Here is a 6,118-nt window from a genome sequence, read left to right on the forward strand (position 1 = left end):
TACACACAGAGTAGCTACGGCTGTAGTAGACTACATGGGAGAGACAATCAGCTGCGCAACCATAAGGAATTGCACGGTAGCGGAGGGGGAAGAGGTCGCCATAGCGCTTGCAGCGACCGAAGGCTACCGAAGTAACAGATCACTGACCATATTAACAGACTCCAAAGCTGCATGCAGGCATTACATGCAGGGGAGAGTCTGTAAAGAGGCCCTGCGAATCCTCCTCGGAGCAGGAACCCTCGGAAATAAAGCGACACACAAACTTTTCTGGATACCGGCCCATACCGGGATAGAAGGGAACGTGAGAGCAGACAGTCTAGTTCGCGAGATCACATGCCGAGCTGGACAGATAGAGCCTCTCGAGAACCCTACAACGGTGGAGCCGACGTGTGCGGAAATATTAAACTACTATAGAGGGCACAGAATCAAATATCCCACGCCACACACACTACTTACACAACAGGAAGCAGCCGACTGGAGAAGGCTACAAACCGGAACTTTCTATAATCTACACATATTAATGGTATCTTCGACTGGTCGCCTGTATGCCCCGAAGCAGAGTCGGGTAGATCGGGCGTTTGCCGAGCTCAAAGGTAGAGGACAAGCGCGCAAGCCGAACGTGCGATTCGCTCTCGGAGGATGAAATTGCCGATGCGAAACCACGTGACTACTGCCAACGTCCGATGATTCGCCTATCCAGAGCTCCCGGCACTGCCAGAAAAACCGGCAGACGTGCCGGCAGGCCGAGCGTTCATCGAGACGCCAGCATGCAGTGGCCTAGGTTGCCACTGCATGCTGGCAACCTAGGCCAGCATGCAGTGGGTGGGCCGTCGCCAACAGCAGCGACGCGGCGCTGCGATGACGTTTCAATCTCGATGACTGCTCCGACGACAGGGCTCGGAGCGCCTCAGAGCGCTCCAAGATGGAGGAGAGCAATCGAGAAGAACCAGCCGAACGCAGGGCGCACACCCTCTTTCAACCAGCCGAAGACAACGCCGCTCGCGAGAGCGCTCTAGAGCGCTCAGAAACGACCAGCCGAAGATAGCATAAGTAAAATGTACCCGACACAATACAGAAACTCCTGCCCATGGTGCGGAGAAATACCAACTCTTTACCACATAACATGGGAATGTAAGCATAACTACACATTCCATAAACATAAAAATTGGAGGACGCTCAAGCTTCGCCTTCAAGAGTGGGACGCGACAGCGTTCCCGTCGACCCGCCAAGGGGTATAAGACAATGCGCTACGGCCACGGAGCAAGAAATATAGGAGTGGAAACTCCGCTGTTTGCGGCGACCAGAAAAGGTCACAAGCGCGCGGATATATTTTCATGCTGGCGGCACCTGACGGCATGGGAAGAAATTACCGCTGTTTCGGTTGCCAGGGCAACCGGTCGAGTGTTGCTCCCGTTCGGCCGCGCGCGCCTGACTTCTACTGAGGGCACTCTCGCGCGCTTCTTTACCGCTTGTAGCCCGAAAAGCAACTGCTGCTACGCTTCAGCCATTTGAGTACAGTAAAAAATAAAACGCGTTTTCCATGACAGCTATAAGATGATACGTAGCTTCTGGTTGTAGCCAGGGCTATCTTGCTCCGTGGCGGGCGGTTTTCGGCTTTTTGCGCTTGCGAAACTGATGGCTATCTCGTTCCTAATCGCTCAAAGGGCGACCGCTTCTTTCTCGCTCTAGTGCTCACAGGGGTGCGCTTAGGAAGGATGCCGCCGTGCATGTGTTTCCGTTCCTTTTCTTTTTTATAAGACTCGCGAAAACTAGTTGCCCTAGCTGCTTGGCGATAAGAGGAAGATTAGCGGAAGTTTGCCACACGTGTTGCTTTTTTTGATGGGCACACAACAAAACAGTTTTCTTGAGTGCGCGCACCTACGCAGTTCGGTTACGGCGTGCCCGCTGAAGCAAACACCCGTGTCGTCTGCTTTGAGCGGGTGCCGCCGGAGTGAGCGCCGGGCGCTGCTTTTTTTTTTCCGCTGCTGCTTCTACGACGCGCCGCATGGTGCCGCCACTGCATAGGGTAGCGTCGGCGCATGCAACAATTGTGACTTTATCTGGACGCCCGCGCTCGCTCGCGCTGACGGGAGTTTCACCTCCTATATGTCTTACTCCGTGGCTACGGCACAGCGATCACTTACGATGCGCCCCGCATCGGACTTAGCGCCCACCTATCACGCGGTGAGCGTCGAGCAACGCAGCGTTCGGCGCGGCAACGAAACGTGCGCCTGAGCGAACGGAACGAACCAAAGAACTCGGTGTCTCGGAGGGGAAACGATCTATGCCAGCCAAACGTCGTGATCGGCACGGGCAGAGAGATAGATAGTAATCTAAAGAAAGGAACGGCGCTTGATTCTGCGACCGGGAGCACGGCGAAGCGTCGTCAGGGGAGAGGGGGTCGGTACCGCGACGCGCCTGGCAGCGGTCCCAATGCGCGTGCGGCGCGCCTCCTGTCGGGGCAGCGCCGTACATTGAGAGGAGGGGGTCTTCTGTGTTTGCCGCAAGATGGCTCTGCGTGTGCGGAAAGCGCAGAAGAAATGCAGCGGAAACGCACTTCGCAACTCGTGTAATTGCGACTTCTGTACGTTACATGTTCATAATTACCGATATACACTGCAGTATAACTTTCCACGGCTCGTTTCGAAGGCAACACCGCATTCACTAGAGGCGCGTTTGTACCGCTTGGAAGCATCGAACTCGTGGCTGAGTGGTAGCGTCTCCGTCTCACACTCCGGAGACCCTGGTTCGATTCCCACCGGGCCAATCTTGGAAGTTGCTTTTTATTTATGAAGTGCCTGCCGTGATTTATCGCTCATGGTCAACGCCGCGGACGCCGACGCCGACGACACCGGCTTTTCTGCGACACGAGCTCCTTAACGCTATCGCGTTAAAAACCCGAGTGCGGAGCAATGGGAGGGAGGGCCTGCTCACCAGCAGCGAGCTCATCGCCCAAAGGGCGATCGTGCAGCACGCGTGCGAAGTGGCCAGGCTCAGTGGAGCCCTGGAATAGGGGCACACCCGTGCTGAGAAGCCAGGCAGCAAGCGCAAGACGGCTCACCGTTAAACCCCCTTGATAGAACCAATAAAGTTTATAAAGAGCGGCACATACCCGGTGTCTCACACCTAGTGACACATATTCAGTGGCCTTGCAGGGCGCATATCCAGTGGCACCACATTGTGGCACTACATAGTGGCACTACATAGTGGCCCCGGTGGCACATTATCCAAGTTGTCCTCGAAGATGCTCATTTAAGAGCGCGATATACAGAGTGGCACATACTAATGGCCCACCCCAGTGATGCAATCTCGGTGGTCCCAGGGGCACATACCCAGTGACAGATACCAGGAAGTCCCAGTGGTGCATCGGCCCACATAATTTAGAATGCACAATCTTCGGGATCGGCCCATAAAAACGGCTAGATACCGGTTAGAGAAAACTAGGTTGAAATCAACAAGAATGTTCCGCATTAAAATAGTTGTAGTAGAAATGCCTGCACTATGCAATGAACAAGCCGAGCGAACTTGCCGTTGTTTAATGGAGCTACGTAACCCCCCCGCCCCGCCTAGCGTCAGTCCTTGCTCCTCAGATCGCGAGCCTCGTGCCACGCGCGCGGCCACCAGGAGCTGAAACACTTCGTCCTCATCGGCTATGACAAGGCCTCGTGCCGAATACCTCGCTGCTTCTCGACTCTGTACAAACGATTTGGCTTCTTCCGGCTACGGCACCGGTTACGGTACAGTCAACGACATTCCATCTGTTTCTGCCATATTTTCTCTGCGGCGTAGCTTTGGTCGCATTGCATTGGTGCTTTAATCGCATTGCTGCCTTCTCATCTGGATTCAAGATGACATCGTCGAACGGCGCACAAGGAAACAGAATGTGGGAACTCACTGACTACGAAATCCAGCGATCTCCCCAGGAATTGCTTCCAGACTCTAGCCTGGTAGTAGTGGACGAAAGTGTTCGCGAAGAGCTCACGTGCCCCATTTGCCTGGGCCTTCTCTACAACACCGTCGCGACGAGATGCCTGCACCGGTTCTGCGAGGTGTGCATCACCACATCACTTCGCCGGTGCAACAACTATTGCCCCACCTGTCGCCGCAAGATTCCCTCGAAGAGATCGCTGCGGCGCGACCATCGCATGGACGCTCTGATCGCCGCGCTCTACCCGAACGGCGACGACGAGGAGGACGAAGCGAGACGCGCGGCTGCACCTCGTGAGTTGTCGAGTAGCCAGCCGTTGCAGGCCGGGCTACAGGGCATGCCTCGTCGAGGAGGCGAGCAGCACGCTTTGCAAGGACCACCGTACCAGTGACTTGAGTGGGCGAAACAAATGGTCGTATGCAATAACAACCATTTCTTGTGTGTGTTTACTCCTCCTGCTCTTCCTCCACATCCCAATGCTCGAAAATTTGCAGCACTTATGAACATGCGCTAAAAGGAATGGGACAAGTATACAGTCAATCGGCTTTTTTGTTTCCTTTCTGAATTTATGTATCGCGTGTTGGTGACAAATGAAAACGGCTAAATAAATGTGACAGGTGGGATATGGGAAGACAGGAATGTCTCAGTTTCTCCGACGGCTCTTGTCGAACGCGCGTTTGTGCAGACAGCTGCATAGACATGCAGTTTGCAATGAGATTATTTCAGCCTCTCTGACTTTCCACTTGGCGTTCCTTGCTGCTGTGTTGCCCATCATACAGGCCGCATACTTGCTGGTAAGCTTCCTAGTTCTTTTCCTCCCCTGTGAATCGATGTTTTTTCCTGTACAGATACCTCAACACTCTTCCAGCCCATTTACTTTTTTCCATATTCCTCAGTTCTACATACTCAATTTTACTGCGAGCTTCACTCACTTCACAACTAGTCCAGTCCTTATTTCGGCATGTACTTAGACATGCATGGCTTAATTTTTGAGACAAGCGTATGATTACTGGCAGGATCAACCACGTAATCGTTCAACTGCGCGTGCAGCCTTTCAAGCAGGCCGGACGCCGTTTTTGCGATGCCGAGGCCACCTTCAGGCACCCCAACACGCTTCGTTCTCGCAAAGGGTAGCACTTTGCACAGTCCGAGACGACGGCGTTCGAGCTCGCTACGGCGCCCTCCCCGCAGGGGCGGGTATCGCCACGCGGCAGGAAGCACGCAACATTTTCGATAGACTGGTTGTGTCGACTCGATCGCGGCTTACGCTTTCTCTTGAGCCCGCAGCGCTGGTGGACCGACCGACACTTGCAACGAGGCCGAGACGGCAAAGCCGCCAGGCGGCGGGTCACGCCCGCGCCTTCGTATTTGACTCGTCCGAGGACGATGCGGAAAACACCTCGATATCGTGGAAAAAGCGTCGTCCGACAACGAGCCCCTAATGCATCAAGCGGATGAGGCTGCAGACGTCAGCTGTGGGATCCACGGGAGCGATACCGGAAACACCCTTGACGGGCTCGAAGCCCGCCGCATATCAAACACCCAGGTCGCTTCGGGCGCGACTGCTCTCTGGGACCACCATTTCCCGGCGGCGTATTTCCAATTACTAGTAGGTACAGCGGGGCGTGGTACTTGCGGAGACGACGGACGTTTGCGCGCATGCGCGAGTAAGAGCGGGTGCTAGAGTGAAAATGTGGGGAGTTTCGCTCCTTGAAAATACGACACTGCCTAGGTACTACGGAGGAGTTTCTTGGCGCGTGTTGTATGGGCTTGTCCGTAGGCGTGCCGGCAGAAGTCGCGGGGCGCGGTAGTGCTGAACTTAGCATAGCAAGTTGGCGGCTGGCTCGACGCAATTATATTTATTCGATCATGTTATTACTAATAAAAACAACGTGTGATTATTTCGCAGTATTGGTGGCGCCTCCAGGACACCAAAGCGGCAACGGGGACATCAAAGCTAGAAGCCGGACTGGTCCTTGGGTTGGCGCTCGCAGAGGCCCCAACCCACGGGCCGCCCTGCTTCCAGCTTTGATCCCCCCGCTACCGCTTGGGTGCCCCGGAGATCCTGCGCCACCTGCTTTAATATAACCTCAGGTGCTCTCCTGATCATATATATATAGATGCGGCAGTTGGCGCGGTGAAGTGAAAGCGCATCTTGGCTTTTAAAATGTAAATGTAAACAGCAACCCA

General features: G+C 54.6%; 1 protein-coding gene and 1 pseudogene across 1 annotated transcript in view; one reads left to right on the forward strand and one right to left on the reverse strand.

Moving 5' to 3' along the window:
* LOC135914836 (uncharacterized) overlaps nucleotides 1–6,118 on the reverse strand; it is a 126,746-nt gene that overhangs the window by 56,193 nt on the left and 64,435 nt on the right. The gene's annotated exons all lie outside the window — the stretch shown is intronic.
* Nucleotides 3,849–4,319, forward strand: LOC135914824 (E3 ubiquitin-protein ligase RING2 pseudogene; annotated as a pseudogene).

Source organism: Dermacentor albipictus, unplaced genomic scaffold (assembly GCF_038994185.2).
Source record: "Dermacentor albipictus isolate Rhodes 1998 colony unplaced genomic scaffold, USDA_Dalb.pri_finalv2 scaffold_25, whole genome shotgun sequence".
Lineage (NCBI taxonomy): Eukaryota > Metazoa > Arthropoda > Arachnida > Ixodida > Ixodidae > Dermacentor > Dermacentor albipictus.